Source organism: Apis laboriosa, unplaced genomic scaffold (assembly GCF_014066325.1).
Source record: "Apis laboriosa isolate Shangri-la unplaced genomic scaffold, ASM1406632v1 scaffold46_cov150, whole genome shotgun sequence".
NCBI lineage: Eukaryota > Metazoa > Arthropoda > Insecta > Hymenoptera > Apidae > Apis > Apis laboriosa.
The window spans coordinates 1129103-1149370 of record NW_025223399.1 but is presented as its reverse complement, the minus strand read 5'-3'; the positions used below and the strand labels follow the sequence as shown (position 1 = coordinate 1149370).

The window sequence follows — 20268 nt, the reverse complement described above, 5'->3', positions numbered from 1 at the left end:
TTTTTTTTCTATCTTTTTTTCTTTTTTTTAGATTAAAATATCATGTTCATTCGGGAGCGGAATCCACCACGTCTCCTCGATTGTTTTCCATTAAATTTGAACGTTAACAACTATTCAGCCAATGTAATTTCGCAACAATTATCGCGAAAGTTTAACGCAACCACGAGGCGGAAGTTCGCCTCGCTCATCGTCGTCGTTCGGGAGAGCTTAATTATTCAAAGTTCTTCCCAGCATTTAATCAGAACGAAAATACAACGCCCTTTTACTTCTCTTCCCCTCCCCTCGTCCACCAAACTTTGATCGATGCCCTTTCTTTCACCAACGACCCCCTTTCTCTCCACGCCTCTCCCACGCTTTTCACTCGATCAAAAATTTCCTTCTCGTCTCTCGATACTCGGATCTTTTCCCAGGTCAAAGTTATCGCGACCGCATCTCGAGGAGAGTCTTGGTTCGACTTTGTTCGAAGAAGCGTTTCGAAAAGCGGGGAGCAAGGAACAGAGTGAGGAACAAAAGCAACGCGTTTGTTAACTTTACTTTATGTTCGATCAACGATTGGACGCGACCAATCTACCAAGATGTTGAACCAAACGTTTCCAAAACGTTGGAAAGATTCGTCCCGCTCCTTCTCTGTCGTACCCTTTCTCACGCGATATTATTCGCGACAGATCGAGGAAAAGCTTTCATTCTCTTCGCAACGAATCCACGGACGCGTTCCCAACTTTTCGTCCCCATCTGACCTTTTTTTCCACAAAAAAAGGAAAAGCAAGAAATCGACAACGACGAAACGACGGAATGAAATAAAAACGAAGAGAGGAAAGAGCGAAGGCGGGACATTTACTCTCGGCGAGCGTAAAAGTTGGATGTAACTGGGGGTCTTATAACGGGGCGTCTCGCGCGTTATAATGAAACGGAATTGTATTAAATTGCGGTGTTTATCTCTCACGAGATCGCCCGCTCAACTTTTTCTCGCGACCCACCTTTCCTTCTTTCCTTCTCTTGTTCCCCCCCCTCGCTCGATATCGGATCGTGGTAACAGCCACGAGGACGAATTAAAATTCACCTGTACTCTGGTTGAAAGAGAAAAGGAAAAAGAAAAAGAATTGGGCGAAAATTACCCCCTCGTGGAGTCACGCTCGCGCGTTGTCGCCTCGAGATTTACACAACTCGCCGATTAATTCTTTCGATCGAAAGTTTCGGAAGTTTCGACCGTGTTCCGTTTTTCGAAGATTGCCACGCTAGCGACCGTTAACGTTAAATTTCGCTCCCTTCGGTGAGAAAGTTTTCTTGCCACAGCTACTGGAGAAAAATAGGGGAAGGGTGATTTCTCTCGCGTATCGTGCATCTCTCTGCCGACAAAACGGTCCGATGTCCTCCGCCCGACAGACGGCCGATGCATTTATGAGATCTGAAATCGCCTTTAAGCGGTCCATTTCCTCGACTATGCATTATTCACCCAAATGTTTTATATCCCCCTTTCCAGACCAACTTCCCTTGAGCTAGGAACCGCGCCTGCTTCGAGACACGCGAGGGAAGGGCGAAGAAAGGAGGCTTTTCATCCCGTCTATTATTATCGTTCTTCCTGGCCCAGCCAGGTGCGAATAACGTTGTCCGCCCCGATATTTGCACCCTCTTCGAAGAAAAAGAACAACGTTCCTCGAGTTATTCCGTATTGGATACTCTCGCGGCCTCGAGACGAGAAAATTTGAAGTTTACGCCGAGGCAAAGCTCCCCTCGTTAGGGAGATCCCCCGCGTCTTCCTCTCCTCTCCTCCTTCCTCTTCCCTTTCCTTAGCTGAACCGAGCTCCCGTTTCATCGGGTTTCGATTTTTCCGATCCAGCAAATGGATTTTTCGCTCTCCGGCAAATGTAAATTCGGTTGGCAAGGTTGGACGAGCGCCTCTCTTTCGCCCACCGGTTTTTCGTATTCCGCCCGTCGATCCGCGCGCCCGGAATTTTTCCAAGCCCCCCAACGCGCCCGGTGTCCAGTTTTCGTGCCTCCCCCTCTTTAATTATCCCTCTTTTCGTCCACCGCCTCTCACGTCCGCTACTTTTCCACGCGACGTGACCCGATTCCGTGGATCTTGGAAGGAGATGCGCGCGAAGAAGGACGATCATCCGATCCGGCCATTTCACCCAATGGAATCGTTGCGTTCTCCGTCAGTTCTCTTCCAATTCGCTTGGATCGTATCGGGATGTCGTTCGACGCAGTTCGACAGCGATAGGTCAGGGTGATAGACGGGGGGGGTTGGAAAGTAGAATCGAAATTAAAAATGGAGGTAAAAATTGAGGGAGAGAAAGAATACGGAATAATTAAAATTTGTCGGGATAAATTATTGGACAGGGGTACTGATTTATATGGGAAATATTTTGCGCGGTAGATTGGGTTGGATATCGATACGGTTCCGAATGGGCGAGCATCAACTATTCCAATTAATTTTAATTGAGACTTAACGAAATAAAGTTTGGATCGATCGGTCTAGGAACTGTTTAGTCTCCTTCTGCGAGGAAGAAAGAAAGAGAGCTATTCTTCTCGAATTGAATCGCGAATTCGAGGATGGAAGAATGAAACGGAGTCGTCCCCACTTGTCCTAGTTGGAGAAGAAGGAAAGCTCGAGGATTAACGAGCGTGTTTCTCGTTATGGCAGATCGTATCCTCGAAATCGAACGTTCTCTCTCTCTCATTCTCTCTCGTTATCCTCGAGGAAAAGTCGCGAGGTGAAACGCTCCTGAAAACGGACTGTTGACTCCTGAAGACACAAGGTTGGAGATATGTATTATGTACGTATATGCAACGTCGATATCCACCGACTTTCAATATTTTATCGTCAAACAGATGCAGCGATATTAAACGGACGTCCCCGGGGGCTGGCTACGTACATCCTAGGATAATGTGGCCCTGTTTGACGATAAATTTCCAACGATATCCACCGTCCACCTTTCTTTTTCCCGTACAAGTATAAGTTGGACCAGACGCCGCCTTGAATTTTTCTCCCCTTCCGATTTACTCGCTTTATTTATTATTTCGTTATTTCGTCGGATGGGAGGGTTAACGTCGCAAACAAAATTGCACGGAGAGAGAATTTCGGATAATAGCGCATAGAGCGGTCCTCTCTATTCGCGATTTATTCGTTTTAATTTTAGCGGCGGAATCGGAAATGCGAAATATACGGACGGTTTGATATCGCAGGTGATGCGTGGATCGGTTCGCAACGAGCGATATTAACGAAGCGATATTACGAGGTAATCGGAGTGTACGGTCAATAAAAGCGGGGCCGAGTGCTTGCTCGATCGGGGAGATCTATTATTCTTAACTTATTTGCCAAGCTAGCGAGACATTGTGTCTCTCCGCTTGCCTCTCTGCGTCCTGTGTTTCCATTCCTTTTTTTTACTTTCAACCTCCCCTCTCTCTCTTCCTTCTTCTCTCCCGCCGAGTCGAATCGGCGAGCAATTCGAAGGAGACGGAACGACATCGATAAAACGTTGGAGGAAAGCCGAAGATATCGAACGTCTCCACGATTAGCTTTTTCTTGAGTAAAAATTCAACGATCCCTTCGATTTCACGAGAATGCGAACGAAATAAAAGATATATATATATAAAAGTTTGCATTCTTTTAGAAAAATCGGTAAAAGTGGGACGCTCGATCGAAAAGAGGGGAATTAATTTTTGTCCTACCTGGACGAGTACGCTGCTCGTTCGCAGATAACCAACCGTCCGTATCGACTTCTCGGAGATGGAATGCTCGGCCATCGCGATTTTACGGCGTCCGTGATGGGAAGAGCGATAAAAATCGGTCGTGAAAAGTAAGAGACGTGTCACCGTTCGTCGTTTACATTTTTATTCCAATTTCCCTTTACGATCGCATCTCGCGTGTATCGAGCGTACGTAATAACATCGTAAAGCGCGATTCTTATTAATTCGAATTAATCTCGTACCGGTTTTCGTCCTAATTCTCGATTCTGATTTCTCCCCCGTTAAAACGGAAATGGCAAATGATGTTGGAATTGGAATAATAATAATAATACACGAGATGTCGCGTAAAGTTATTTCAGAGATCGTGTATATATATATATTTCGATATCGAGTGTCGAGCATTCGATAGGATATTTTATTTTAGGTGAGAGGAAAAAAAAAAAAGAGAAAGAAAAAAGAAAGAATTTCAATCCACATTTTTCTCCGCGATATCTTTCGATTGTCAGAGGTTTTCAGTTGGCGATCGCGACGGTGGAAATGAAAAAGAGAAGATTCGCGAGCTAGGGGGAAATTTCAGGCACGTTTTCAGCGCGAAGGGTGGCGGCTGGCTCGCCGGACGACGTGGATAAACTTGGGAACGACTCGTCCTTAGCGGTCATAAATTCTTCCCGGTGCTCGGTTATCGGAAATAAACGAATTCGCCCGTGCGAGATCCCTTAATCCGTCTTCGCTCGCTTCGTCGAATGAGAAAAACTGGAGAGAGAGGGAGGGAGAAGGCTACCGACGATTAACCGGAGTTTCTCCGTCGTCTAATCGATCGTATAATCGAATTGCTTTCTTATCTCGTCGTATAACGATATCGATCGCCACCGACCAGAATTTGCGAATCGTTCCTCACATTCCTTGAGAATATCTATTTCCGCTGCGTTTCGATTCGATTAAGGAAAAGAGCTACTGTCCGCAGGCATCCAAGTCGAGAAAAAAAATGTTAATTCGCGTGCAGCGTTCTCGAGCCTTATATATACGTGTATATATATATATTTCAAGGTGCATTGAATAATTCCAGTCACGCGAGTTTGTAGGTGACTCTTCATTCTCGAGAGCCGCATGCAACGACTGTTGATTTTATCAACGTTGTTTTGTTCGCGAGTTCTCTGTTTTTTTAAATTAAGACCGACGTTCCCCTCCGCGTTTCCCTCGATCTCTTGTTTCGAACGCTTGAATTTATAATAAGTTTAAGTAAGTAATTTGTCCGATTTTTTCCTCAACTTTTTTCTCTCCTCGGGCGAAACGACCGAAACTTCTTCCTCCCTTCGTCCCTCTCCGACTTCCAGTCTCGTCAGAGTAGTACAAATCCAGCCACGATTCGTGAACCCATTTCGCGTTTTTCCACATCCGACGTTCGATCGGTGGTCGATCGTTAATAAGCTCGAAGAACAATGGTGACTCTCTCTCTCTCTCGGTCCGAGACGACGAGATTAATTAACGACGATCAACCACTCTCTCTGGCGAACGAGAGATAGAGAGAGAGAGAGAGAGAGAGAGTGAAAAAATAAAAAGCGGGGAGAATTTGCACGGTCTCCTAAGCCTGTTTGGAAGACGACGACGATCGAACTTTGTTGGAGCGTGAAACAAAGGTGTCGGTGGAACGATCTCCGATCCACGAATCGAACTAGCTCCACGATCGCATTCGAATCGAACCGCAATTTCAACGTGTAATTGGAACGGGTCGGGGACAATGGGGGCCGCGCAGACACGTTTTGCGCCACGTTTCTCCCCTTTCAACCCTCTTCTAAGCCATCGGCCCGATTGCTAATTAGATCCATCGGCACGCGACCTCCTCCACACGCTTCTCGTGTTCGTTCGAAACGCTGCTCGCTTCGAAACTCGATCCGAAAGACGCGGAGTCGAACGCGAAGGAATTTCGAGAGCGGCCGTCCGCCAAACTTCACCATCCCCTTCCCCCTCGTTTTCATTAACGATCAAGCAACTTTATCCCATAAATTTCAATTGTGAAAATTATCCATCGACTCGTTTCGCTTTACGTTATTTTCGCGATCCCTGACGAAAGAGTCGTGTCCGTACCCAGACAGAAGCGATCGTTGCGGATCGAACGAAATCGAGTGCATCGACCCCCTCGAGCCTCCAACTCCGATTAATTATCTTTCAATTGAGGGAGTAGAGGAGCATGTGTTGGGGGAGATCTATAAACTTACACGTACGTACATACACCGCTCTTTCCTTATTCATTAACCACGGCGAGATTTTCATCCCCTCTCCTCTCCTCTCGTGGATGGACACTCGCGTAATTTCTCGATTCGAACATATCCAAGTTCGCCTTGTTTCGGATCTCGCCAATTTTTTGGCGGGTGTTTTCCAGGGCAACGGCCCAATTACAAGGTCTTGCCTTCGCAACTGGGTTGGTTCGATAACTATATATATATATATATATATCGAAGGCGGAGCAGGGAGGAAGCTGCAGGGAGGGCTGGCTCGCTTTTTGCTCGTCCAAGCCTGGCCACGAGGGGTTTAATGCCACCCGCGGTTTTATGCGATATTCCATTAAGAGGGTGGGCCGGCATCGTTCTATTAAGTCGTCTCCCCGGCGAGCCGATAGGCTCGGACGGGAAATATCGGCGGTTACGTCGCCGCGACGTTTATTCCGCACGGGCTGGAGCCGACATCGGGACTGGCAGCCGCGTCGATTCCACTTTAAATACGAGTCACGATCGCCTCTTCCCTTTCGTCTTCGCGGATCGCTGCCTCGATCCACTTTTCGATCGTTTGCATATATTCGCTATTCTCTTCTCTCTCTCTCTTTTTTTTTCTTAATTTCACCATTTTCGTGTATACGATTTATCAGTTACGGTTACAAAACACTCGTAGCAGAGTTTTTAAAGAGAGAAGTTTCGTTGTAACGTTATCGGTTAAACGAAAGATAAGTTAACTTGGTCATTCGCGATCAAAGGACCTTCTACTTTCCACTTTAACTCTTCGAGAACACGCAGTTTCTTTTCATTCCCCTTTCCATTTTTAATAACTACGAGTATCGCGAATTCTTTTCTTCTTTCGACGAGAGGAAAAGTTTACTTTGTTATAGGGAAATTTCGCGTAATATAAAATTTCCATTTCGATTAAACGTTGTTAAAGAAGCGCGCGTCGTATTTTTAATAATCTCTGATCAATTTTTCGATCTAATTCCCTTCTCTAATTTTCAACGAAGTTCGAAACGAAGATTGGGGCGATTATGCGCGGTTGTCCGTGGATTCAATTTGGTCCGCGATTAGCGAGTGAATGGGAGTTGATAAGCGGGACGAAAGTGCGCGTTGAAATCCAAAGTCGAGCGAAAGAATTCGCAGAGAGGAGAACAGCGAGTCCGTATTTCGCAACTCTTCCTCGTCGATTTCCATCCTCGATCGATCGATGATCTCCTTTTGAAAATCGTTCGGTTCGTTCCTCGAACGACGCGTGTCTCGATATATTCTCGCGAATTAAAATCGTTCGAATCTCGATTAAAACGGATAGGGGAGGGTCGCGAAAGGAAAAAGGAAGAAGAAGGAAACGATAGTTATTGGTACGAGCTAAGCTTGGTTAACTTGTACCAGGACGTAGATCGATCGCAGTGTCGATCATCTACATCAGATTTTTATCGAGTGTGCAGAGGTAATGGTTGTTATATTTGCATTGTTTTAAATTGAGATTTCGAAGGGGAAAAATTAATTAAAGTTAATCGGGAAACGTGTTTTAAATCGCGAAACCGAGGGAAAATGAAGAAGGAAGAGGAAGGAGGATAATAACGATGGTTATGACTTTTACGGATCATAGAACAAAGTTTCTTCTACGAACGAAGATTGTAATGGATGGTGGACGAGAAGTGGATGTGAATTTGATAAAAAAGATGAATTATTAGGACGCTTTGCGACAAAACGGCAATATTCTCCTACGATATGAACGATTAGATGGAAGAATACACCATTACTGTATTAGTTATCCGTAATTACGTTACGATTGCACCGTAATAACACTTTAGACGAGGAACAAGACACAATTTAAAGATGCATTATCAAAGTCTCTGCGTATCACTCGCGTTGTGAAATTTGGAAAATTTGATTATTCTCGAAGAACAATCTAAACGACAGAGCGTGTTTCGATAATATCGAATCGTCGTGGAAAAATTCAACGCGAAGCAAAACGCGTTTGATCGTTGACGTATATAGCGAATTCGTTTTGGGCAGCTCGTGGCTGCCTACGCGAAACGTATAGGAAACGATACGTTTTCGGGCGATGGGTTCGTTAAGGGATACGCGAGGGTGACTCGAGTTCTCCAACCGCCTCGAAAAGATCACGGTGGTCCCGGCTTTCTATTAATAGACGCACGTGTGCACGCATGACGGGGCGGGCGCACCCCGATAAATCAGCAACGCGATAAAAGAGCGGGCGACACGGCTCGTTGGAGAACTGGCGGGGCCCACGCACGAGCTGATACGGGGAAAATCGACTGCCGATCTATAGAAATCGTGTTCCCGGCAAATGGTCGATAACTAAGAGACAAGAGGTTTGTCTTTCATTTTTTTTTTTTTTTTTTTTTCTTACGATTCGATCAGACCTGCTCCTTCTTTCCCGCTTTTGTCGTTTAGAATATCGTAATATCGTATCGATCTCGTTTCTCCTTGTCGATTTATCGTTGTTGGATATTACGTACGAGTAATCGGGGTGGCGAATTATGGTGCGAAACATGTGTCGCCGAAATAACGCATAGCACGCATTGCCGATATTTCGCAAAGAGGACGTTTCTCCGACATATTGAATATCGAATTTAAAAAAAAAAAAAAAAAAAAAAGAAAAATATGTAAATAAATAAAATGTAGCGTAACAAATGCAAACAAAGTTTTAAATAAAATATAGGCGAATAAATAACATAAATAAACAGTATTCGTTTTTCATCAAATTTATACGTAATAAAATGGGATATTCAATTTAAACGCGCGAAAGCTGTCATTGCGTAAAAAATTTTTTTGATGAATTTCCATACTACTCTTGGAAACGGTCAATTTTAGATCGAAAAAACAAAAAAATTCTTTCATCTTCAATTTTTTACGCTATCGAAAAGTTTAATGGTGTTTTTTTTTCTCTTTTTTTTCTTTTTTTTTTTTTTTTTTTAAACGCGAGTACACTCGAAAACGCTGAAAATTTTGAGTTTTTCGGGAATTTATGCGGTTGTTCGCTTCACAATGGTTTCAAACGATATAGATATTAGTGCGATTCGATTTATCGAGTAACTTCGAGATATCGACGAAACGTCGATAGAAGAAATACATATGATATTCCTTTTTGAGAATCGTCGTGAAGACGCGATACGATTGGAAACGAACGAATTTCGAATGCAATCAATCGTTCGCGAGATACGAAAATAGCGTGAAACTCTTAAGCCGAGTGGCCGCTTCCGAAAACTCTCGTAAATCCCGCAACTCTGCCAAGAAGAACGGGTTCTCTGGAAAATCCTACGATTCATTCTAATAACCATAGAGGCGAGAGCGTCGTTTCACCGAAATAGCTGCTTCTACTCGTAACCGTAAAATAAAACCGTTTCAGTTTCATACAGCGTCCCCTAATGATCTCCTCGAGAGAAACACGGATGTCGCGCGCGCGTCCATCACACTTTTCGTACCTCCGTGAAAGGACGGATTCTCTTTCGAAGATTGTTTCGAAGATGGAGCTAAAATCGAGTTTCGATCCGATTGATGATCCGGCGGATGATTATAGGCGGATCACCGGTCGGAAAGAAACGAGCGAGAACCACTCACCGCTCCGATTGATGCTTCGTTTCACCCGTGAAATCCTCAAAAACGTTTTTCTGCGAAACAGGGCACACCTCGTACGCGTTCGTTCGTTCGTTCGTTCGAATCAACTTTGACCTTTCGACGGATTCGCGCCAACCAAGCGTACGCGCAACAAGTTTTCACTCTTTTTCCTTTCGTCCTCGATAAAAGAAAAAAAAAAAAGAGAGAGAGAGAGAGAAAAAAAAGAAAACTCGAAGAGAACACTCGATCCTCCACTCGATTTATCGGCGAAATTTCGAAATTCGCCGATGCGTTTGGACGGCGAGGGCCGAGAATAAAAGGATCGGGACGATGCGCAGAAGCAGACGCCGCAAACGCATCGCCGCCACTGGCAGACCTGGTCTCTCCTAGGTTGGAGAACCGGACGAGGGCCATCCCCGCCATGATTTCGCGGCGAGGAACGGGCCTTAAGGCTTGCTCACAATCGCGAGCTCATCCCGCGAGTGATCGAGCGCTCGATCCTCCTTCGAATACGTCAACCGTTTGTTCGAAAGCGTTCTCTGCTATTTCTCGTCTCGAGAACGTCCACTCTGACGTTTTTTTTTCTGAGGAAACACAGGAAGGAGAGAAGAAGGAAGGAATTTATTAATTTGAGATCCGTTCTTCTCTATATTTAAATAACAATAATAATACTTTTTAACAAATTTCTTTTTAACGAATTTCCGAATAATGTCGAAAATGTATCGTAGGTAGTCGTTGCAAAAGCACGATTTGGATTTTAACAGATCCGAAGAAAATAGCGGAACCGCTTAGATAAGAAATTTTCTCCGAGAGCTAAGAGAGGTTTTTGCTAAGAGCATATATATATATATATATATGCTCGTAAATACCGCTATATATGCTCGAAAATACACAAAATATGATCTTAGCCCTTTGATTAAGGGCCGTATTTTTAACCCAAAACCTACTTTCCTTCTATTATTTTAATGGAATTACATCTCATCTCCCATGTACGTACATGTTTGTGAAAAGCTTGGGATAAGCGTGCATACATGGCTCGTTTTCGGGATAAATTAAATTATCGCCGATAACATCTTTCGGAGCCGGGTCGGGCGAGATTTACGAAGACGAGAGGACTCGGTCCACTATCCAACGATGCGTCGTGATAACGAAAACGCGAGACACGTATCAATTTTCTGCCTTTCGACTACTTTTAACCCGCCTCTCAACCCTCCAATCTATCGAAACTATCGAGCCCCACTTGGGAGCTCGCGTTGCCCTCCACCTCCGTTGAAATTCAACGAATGTTTCTCTTCCACGACCGAGAGAAGCCATTGAACGACGTCCGATGTAAAGTAAGGATCTCGTTGGATCGGGTTGGAAAGGTCCGAGAATGGATTCTTATTAGACTTTCAAGATCCGTTCCCGGTCGACTCGATCGATCGATCGATCGATCGATCGATAGTGGATGGTGAAGAAAATATGGCGAAGATTCGAAAGGAAAGGAAGGAAGGAAGGAAGGGAAGAGAGAAAGAGAGAAACGGGGATTGGAAATTGAGGCGACGTCGCGTTTAGGTGGACGACCCCGCGCACGGGACGTCGGGCGTCGACCCGACGTCGAGAAGAGTTTGAGAAGGAGCGGCCGGTATGAAATCGACACCGTGTATTAGCACGGGAGAAAGCTGATTCTCGAGGCGTTTTCTTAAGGTGGCGGAGCCACGCGTTACCGGATTTCAGAGCTCGCGAGGATGAAATTCATCCGGACCGGAAACGCGAGGAAAAGGGGGGTAATCTTGGCGAGAGGTGTAGAATTCGCCGTGGAGGAGCTTTTTTTTTTTTCCTCTCGCCGAACAATGACGTTTACGCGATACGATTTTATTATTCAAGGAGGATAGAGCGTTCAACAAATTTGAATCCTAATTTTTCGCGACTCGATTCCAACGAAATAGAGATTAGATTCGTGCGACGAAATAATCGACATTTCTGAAGAGAAAGAAGAAAGAAAGAAAATAGGGATTCGTTTCCTTCGAAGGATGAAATATTATTTCTCTTCTGATAGGAATGCGAACGCGGGTTGGGGATCGTTCTAGAATCCGACTTGTTGTATAACACCGTGTCACTTATCATACTTGTCTCCGACAATTAGACTAAATTGTACTTGTCTCTGCCAGCTCGCTTTAGAATTTTAATCGCGACCTGGTTTCCGCAGTTGATCGGGAAGGAACGAAAGGCGGGACGTGGAACGGGTTCAACCGTGAAACAAAGTAACCGCATTTTTCTACCCGAATCGTCGATCTTCCCCGTCTTCGCCTCAAAGCCTCTCTCTCTCTCTCTGTAATTTGTCAAACCGATCCTCGAAACGTACAAAGATAAAACCAGTTATATATCGTTAAAACTTCAACTCTGATATTTCTCAATTTCTGAAAATAGGCCAGCATTTATTATCGATTGTCTTTTCGTATCTTTTCGATCGCAATTAATTAATTCGTTGGATATAATGGAAAGAAAGCGTCGTTTCCTCGGCGAAAACGAAAACATCGGGGGTTGGAAACGGACGCGAGCGACGATGGGATGCAAATCGAGGAGGGAGGTACGTTTCGACGACTGGATTACGGTCCCTTATCGAGAATTAGCCCGGAGGGCGAGCTAAATTTTCGAGGATGAATCCGGATGGATAACCGATCGCGACGAGCGGCTATCGAGACCTCGTCTTAATCTCGTTGCCGGTTGTTCCAGTCGAGCGAGCGGCTGTCGGCTTCTGGATGTTATACCCCGAGAAAGAGAAAAATGGAGGATATCTGGAGAGGGCGAAGGAGCATCGGAGAAGAAATTGAGAGGATAAAGAGCGTTCGTGGGAGACGAATACGCATTGCCATCCTCTTTTACGACCAACCATTGCTCGTAAAAGCATGAAATATCGGCAGAATTCGAGAATCCGATTTGCTTTGAAGTTGGATCGAAATTATGATTTTATTGGAAGGGTACGATTTAATTGGGCAAAGAAATGGAAAAGAAAAAAAGTGGCGTTTATTTATTTGGTTCCGAAAGCGTCCGAGCCATTCGAAGGGAGCATCTTTCTTCGTAATTAATCGAACGATTGTACAGTCTCGTTGGCACGCGAATAAAAATGGTTGGCGTATTTACACGCCCAGAGATATTTATCCATCCGATAATAATAAGCGCGTTTGGTCGATGAACGTCCTTGTTATTCCACGTTATTCCACGTCTTTCATCTTGCGGCCAAGTCGAACGTGAAACGAGGCATTGTTCGAGATGCGGCTCGCCGCGATGTATTATTCTTTTCATTACGAATTTTTCTTTTCAAACGGCATTCCCTGTTCTCGTCAATGAACTCGCGTCATCGCTCGTTTTAGCTTCGCCGTAATTATTCCGATTACCTTTATTCTTCTTCTTATTATTATTATTATCGGAGTAACGAGAATTCCTCCCGTTTTTTGTTCGTCGTCAGCGATAAATACGATTTGCGAGCAACGGGTTCGCTTTTACAACCTATTTACGTACAATACCGCCACGCGAATGATACGAATTACGTATCCGTTGAATACGACGGACGAGTCGCAAGATTCGAATTTAAAAATACACGATACGGAAAGGAATGAAAACGTTTCTTCTTTCCTCTCTCTCTCTCTCTCTCTCTTTCTCTCTTTCTGCTAACGTTCGATTCGGTGGCGCAATTGTACAGAGAGAGTGGAACCGCGTTCGAGAGAAAGATACGAGTTTGTATACTCGGCGGATCTTCGTCCGCGCTCGATTCGAAAATGCCTCGAGAATCCAATTACTTCGATTCCCTTAATCCAAGATGAGTACGTATCGACGCGACGTTTGCGAGGAGAACGCGTCGAGCGGACACAAAGTGATACGGCGCCGATTTCGAGCGTGTCGATTAATCAGACACGAGCCAGCCTCTCCGTCACTCCTTGTTTTTGCGCGTCGAAGCGCGAGATGATCGGCGCCTCCCCGTCGCTTTTCCTCCGCCTTGTGCAACCTTGGCGGAATTCAGGCCTCGATTCGAGCGTTGCACGATCGAGCCGTCGGAGGGGAGCGGAATAATAGGATAATTTCGTCGATGATCAAGATCGAAAAATTGCGGACGAAGAAAAAGAACGGTTTATTTGGATCGAATCGCTTGGACGAGGTCAGCCCACGATTACGTGATTGATGGCGATTCCCGGAGAAAGCGATATTAAAATGTTACGTTCCCCCAATTTTCTCTCCCGTCGGTGGAATAATCGCGTCGAGGATATCGAAACGGAACCTGAAAAACCTTCCCCGTGGAAGAATCGCGCGAAAGATAACAGTTTTGTAAACGAAAGCCCGTGAAAACGGGAGGGAAGAAAAGAAAAAACTTGGTTCGAAAGCTATTGGAATCCTTGTTTCGAAGAGAGACAAGTCTTTTCTTCGGTCTCGGAGCGAGGGACGAAAATACGAATGGGAAAAAAGTGGCGGATCCGGTGCATTTACGCGGCGAAACGGAAAATTTGATCCCATTCTCCGCGCGTATTATCAAAGCCGCGAATATGTTATTCCCATTTCCTTGTCGCTTGCCGTTCTCCCTTTCGTTTCCACCCTCCCGACCTGCCCAACATCCTGTCCCAGTGCAATCAAATTACTCGCTGCTCGACGCGCCAACGGGGAAATGTCGTTAACCGTGGTGGTTATCGCCGGTGCGTGTCGCGTGTCGCGCTTTAAATCGAGTTTCTACCTTCTGCCCGATCGGCCCGGGCTAAACCCGATTTTTGTTTTCATCCGGACCAGATTCCCCGCTGATCGCTCCGCCGTCCCGCTCCCACTGCACTCCCCCTCTCCTCTCTCGCTCTTGCGCCGCCCGCGAAATTCTTCGAAATTGGTCGATTCGGAGGGCGCAGTCGACAATTTCTTTTCTTTTCTTTCTAGCACTTCGTTCGCGACGTACGACCAGCAACGGTGTATTTTCGCGGAACGAGTCGTCGAACGAGATGTCGACGCGCAAAGAAGGACGATGTTTGGGATTTTTTATTTCCGTTAAAAGAGGAAATTGGCGCGGGGAAGGAAATATTTCGAACGAGGTTAACGCGTACGTAACCCTGCCGTTGCGGGACGATCGTAAAACGGAGGCGGATCCGTGACACGGAAACGCGGGCGGCCAGGTTTGATCGAGAATAACGACGCGACGCTCCCGAGGGAGCGACAAATCTTAATTCCCGAGCACCGATTGCCCTCGTTTCCGCCTCGAAACTGGTTCATCGATAACGCCACTTCCGCCCGGGGATTCTCATTTCGCTATTATTTTTCCACCGCCCGTGTATCCGCGCATTCAAATTGCGCCTTTCCCTCGACAAACAATACGAACGTGTATATATGTATATACGTGTAATATCTAGCCAGATATGCGTATACCTTTTTTTTTCTCTTTTTTCTTTTTTTTTTTTTTTTATCACATCGGCATAGTCGAATAAAATTTTCGTCGAAATCGACGATTATCGTTTCACTCGTTGACTCGTTAATTAGATTTCGCGTGACTGTGAAAATCTAATTTCGATTTTTTCCACAAAAAAAAAAAAGTACGCGTTTCATCGGTTGGATTAATCAGATTTCCCATTTCCTTTTTTTTTTTTATGCACATTTTTATGGAAATGTTCCGTGAATGAACGCGAATCGACGATTGACGTCGCGAGAGACAAATCGTCGCGCGCGGATCGTGACGGCGAAAGATACGGATTCGTAAAATCCAGTATAATGTATCGCTTTGCTCGTTTTTTTTTTTTTTTTTTTTTTTTCTTTTTTTTCGTTCCGACCTTTCATTCACGGTTTAAAAGAACGTACGTTTATCGTTCGATCGTACGAACGAAATTCTATATTGATGTTCGTACCTTCCCCTCCATTCGTAAGTTTAATAAGTGGAATAAGTTAGAAGCGAATCGAGAGTTGGGAATATCGCGCGATTCAGGATTCTAAACGCGGTTGACTTTTCAATGAAATTTCGAAATTCCATCGGACCGCCGCGCGGATTCCAATTGGGTCGCAATGAATGTTGGATACGATGCCGCGTATCTGTATTAAAGTGGCTTCATTTACGTTTAATCGGTTCTGCCGTGTAAATTGAATGGCGTACGAACATCCGGTTTACATTAATACGATTGATTTCTTCATTTATACGTCGGAATTAAAATCCCGTTTAAACATGCCAATAATATCGATACACCATCTCGATACCCGCAACATTTTGATCGAATATAGGCACGTTTTAGGCATTATTATTCTCGAAATTGAACGCGTTCTCTCCACCTCGTTTCGAAAATTCAAAATTACCGCTGTCCAAAATATTTGCCTTTCCCCCTTTGAGAATCACCGTTGAATCAACCAAGAGTAGAAAGAAACTAATCGAGATACATTTCTTCGATTTTATATATTCCTGACTGTCACGCGATTAATTGATTTACCGCAACGCGGTAAGGTTTTGCACAGATTTCGATCACAGGATCGACGAACAACCGTGCGCGTCTTCCTTCCGGTCGAGCGGGTGACTCGAAGAGGAAATATATAGGGTGAAGTTATTCGGATAGATGCGGTTCCTTGGCAATATTAGCGGCACGTTGGTGGTATAGCCGACCTTGGGTTCAATCTCGCGGGAATTCGGGAACCTCGGCGGAAGTAAGGATATCCCCTTCAACGGCCGTCGCTGGCCGTTTCTCAACCGGGGAAAAGAAGAGAGGGGGGGGACTTTATGCCTGTAAGCCGTCGTTATTGCTGCGGCGCGACGGTTTGCACGCCGCGGTATGCGTTTCATGAAAGATGGATCGCGTGCCACCGTTCCCTTATAGAGACCTCTCTTCCAGGGGTCATGCATTGGCCATGAAAAAGGCTTTAGACGTAAGAAGCGACTTTAACGTAATACTCGTGGTTGGAGAACACGCCACTTTCCCTCGGCCAATAATCTTTTTTCTCTTCTACCTTTTCTTTTCTTCCGGGGGGAGGGGGGGGGGGAGGGAAATGTTCGCTTTAAATTACGGTGTCATTTCCATGATCCTTTTTTTTTTTTCTTTCTTTCTTTTTTCTTTCTTTCTTTTTTCTTTCGCAGTAATTTTTCGATACGAGGGAATATCGTAGCTATTCGAAACGGGTAAAGCGTTCGGTAAAGCGTGTACCACCTTCTCGCGCGAGAGATTAATCGTTAATGTTGGATAGGTTGGATTAAATTTACCCCTGTTTATTAATGACTATGGGTGAGTACAGATTGTAGCGTGTATACATCCGAATGTCAAATATTTGGTGTCCTGGCAGGGATAATCCTGGCGCAAATGTTTGGCAGAAATTTACTCGGAAACTTGGATTGATACGTTCCTAAAATGCAAAATCGAAATCACGCGAAAATAAATAATTTTCGAAAATAAGACTCGAAAAGTCGCGAAAATCGTCCGAATCTCGACCCCTTGGAAATTAATATTCGATTTCGTCGCTCGATCTTTCGCGTTGTCGAAATAGATCGATTCGATGCAGAGGTAGAGAAAGTTGCGCGGATACCTCGCAAACTTTTCACCCGTTGTTGCTCGTGGCCGTGATCCGTGGTGGTGGTGGCTCGTCGTCGAGGCTTAGCCGCACGCGGCGCTTTATCAACGTTGTAACGAGCTGTCGCCGTTATTGCCGAGGTGTCTCCGTTACCACGGAAGCTGACGTGGCGTTTCTAATAAAACGATCGCGCCGCCAAGGTAGCCTGCATTGTGTCAGGATCGTGGGAGGAGATGTTGGTAAAGGGCTCGTGTTAACGACCCGCCCAGCTTCCCTGTATAATCCTGCGGTGGATCAATTCCAGTCGACCACCACCACCGCCATCTGGAGAGAGAGAGAGAGAGAGAGAATCGTCCGATCCCTTCTCGAGACAAACGATCGAATTTTCGTTACCTCGATCGCGCCTTACCCCTTCGTTCTATCCCCCTGTTTTCCTCCACGACGGCCACTCACTGGCCGGTGGACGGGATTTCTCGTTCTTATAATCGAGATAGTTTCTTTTTCTCTCTTTCTCTTTTTTCTTTTTCAAACGCTGATCGAGAAAACTGCATTGGAACAGCGGGGACAAGTTTGGGGGAAAACGATGCGCGCGATGACGACGAGCATTATCGAAAAGCGATACAATTTGCTTTTCTTGTTCATCCGATTCGAATCGTTCTCTCCATACGATTTCTCGCTCGTAATATCGAAACCGATTTTCGATTTCATTTTTGAGAGGAACGATATCGATCTCGTCGTCCGTTGTTCGAGACGTAAGACGCTGCCGCGGTAGATGCAGCGAAACGAGTAACAACGGTACGCGAATCTGATTAATTTTAATTGGCCTTTTCACAGGGGTAGGGAGGGGGAGAGGTGGGGGAAATTTTGAGCATTGTTGACGGTACAAATTTACGGCGCGGATTGTCGAGTATGTAAGCTCGTGTGCACACACGGAACGTAATTACCGTTGCTAATCAAGCAAATAGCGGTGATTATGACAACGGGATTCGCAAGAGGACTTACCGCCGGTGAGTCCGGTAAACAGTGCGCCTCCATTAACCGGGGGGGATAGTCGTGTTTCTCTTGCTTGTTTGCCTACGTTTGAGCAAAAGCTTCTTGCTCCTCTCTGCCTTACGGCCAGCCGAACCGCCGCTTTCCCTTTGTGCCAAGGACACCCGTCCTTACAATTTTCGTGCGTAAACTTTAACTAATAATCCTCTCTTTCGCCCTTTTTTCTTCTTTTCCTGCTTCCCTTCCGGTTTCGTTAACCGGGATGGACACATTCTCCACATCGAATCTCGTCTATATATTGCACGAGCTCTTTCGCAAACGACGAGCAAAAATTATTTGAAACGTTTATAATTACGTTATATTTACGCGCTAGCTTTTTATCTCAGGAATCCCCCGGTTGTTCCTCCCTCGAGGATTCCGCCCTCTGCGGCTTCGTTTTCGTTTGCACAACGCGGGGAAGGTGTGTTTGACGAGATGGTGCGTCGTTGCCCTCGAAGGCGTGAAATAACGTGAACGTCCTTCCGACGGGTGGGCGACGTCGCGTCTAATTTCGCGTCCATCCATCCATTTGTGATTACTCGTTTCGATCCGATCATCGATAAAGGAAAATCGAAACGACGTCATTTAATTGTTTTCAGATATTCGTTTGGAGTAAGGGAAAAAGGTGTCGTTTTCGTAATGCGAGGAGAAACGAGCGGTTTCGCGTACATTAGCAACGAATAGGTTCCTTATCGGGGGGCGCGTATTTTAAGAAAAATGTCGAAAAGTAACGCGGTAATATTCTATGCTATCTCAAATGCTACGCCTCGGGGATATTCTTTACGAGCCCGTAGAGAGACGTAGTAACGTTTTTCTCTATCTAATTTTTCCTTCTTTATCCGCGAAGAAATTTCACTGTGAAACCGTACGCGGACAGAAATACCCACTATTTCGCGCGATGTTCCTTTTTTTTTATAAGAATCAGTTTTCGATTCGAGATAAACATAGCCGAGAATGGAATAAAATGGTTTTCAATAAAATTAACCAAGAGCGTTTCCTTCTTGGAAGCGTATATTCCAAGGCGATATACTCGATTTATTCGCTATAAACGGAAGGCGATTAATCAACGCGATTCAAAGGGGTTGTTTTTTCGCGGGGAGAAGGAGAGGGAGGAAAAAAGCAAGTGGAATCGGGAAAAAATGACGTGATTCGTGACGGTTGGCGCGGGTAATGCATCGAGCTACGCGAAATGTAACGTGGAATAAGGGTGAGGGCAAAATTACGGAGGACGAATACAGGAGCGCGAGAAAGGCCCGAAGGATTTTGGCAAGCGGCGCGGAGAGATTCGGAGGACAGCATTGTCGAGACCCGACTCATTGTTCGCCTCATTGTTTCTCGTCACGTGCCACCCCGTCCCTGAATCGAGGAACCCTCCCCCCGTAAGGGAAACACACGCAACCACCCGGCCGAAAGTTTTCCCGGAGATGTGAAGTTGGCGAGGGAAACAGGGGAAGAGAGAAGTTTGGCGTTTTCGATGATAAATGATTGGACGGTGATGAATTAAGCCTCTTTCCGCGAGTCGCAAAGTCCATATTCGCGATATTGGCGTGGTTTCTCTTCCACCGAATAAATTCGCATAAATTCGATGATTGGAGAAGTCGATATCCAGGGGAGATTTCACGACGATACCTTAAAAGATTCTAAAATTTCTGTTTCCTTCCGACATTCGACGTTTCTTTCAGTTTCGTGTTTCGAAAGAAGGGAAATCGCGCTGTTCCTCGATGATAATGCCTCGGCCGAAAAATCGGTGAGGATGAGGACGGTGAGGATTAATCGGTGAGGCGTGAGATCGGAATCGAAGGTTTGGAGTAGCGGCAGGTGGGAAACGTTTAAGAAACGTCGACAACGGGACAGGTGAAATGTTTCTTTTCCAGGAGCGAATATCTGTTTGGGCGGCGCGTTGGCAGGTAATTCGTCCCGCGCGACGGACGGATCGATCCTCGTGGCCCCTTTCTCGGGACGCGATACGAGCGTCGTGAGAGAAAACGGTGGCAGAGAATACGTTTTTCCATCCGGTGGCGACGAATGATAAATCGTCGCCGTTCTCGAGCGCCCGCTCCTCCTATGGACGAGTATATTTAATGTCTCGCCAACTCCTTTTCCCGCCAAGATCAACTTTACGTCACGACAACGATCCACTTGGGAATGGGTGGAAAAAAAAAAAAAATTGTTAGAAAAGGAGGAAAACGTGGAGACTTTATAACCGGCTTCGAGTCGCGACACTCTGGACCGGTTTATTTTTCTTAAAAGGATTCGTTCATCC

At 45.5% G+C, this 20268-nt stretch overlaps 1 protein-coding gene across 3 annotated transcripts in view; it reads left to right on the top strand.

The window, feature by feature from the left end:
• LOC122716509 (E3 ubiquitin-protein ligase MYCBP2) overlaps positions 1 to 20268 on the top strand; it is a 183710-nt gene that overhangs the window by 71436 nt on the left and 92006 nt on the right. The gene's annotated exons all lie outside the window — the stretch shown is intronic.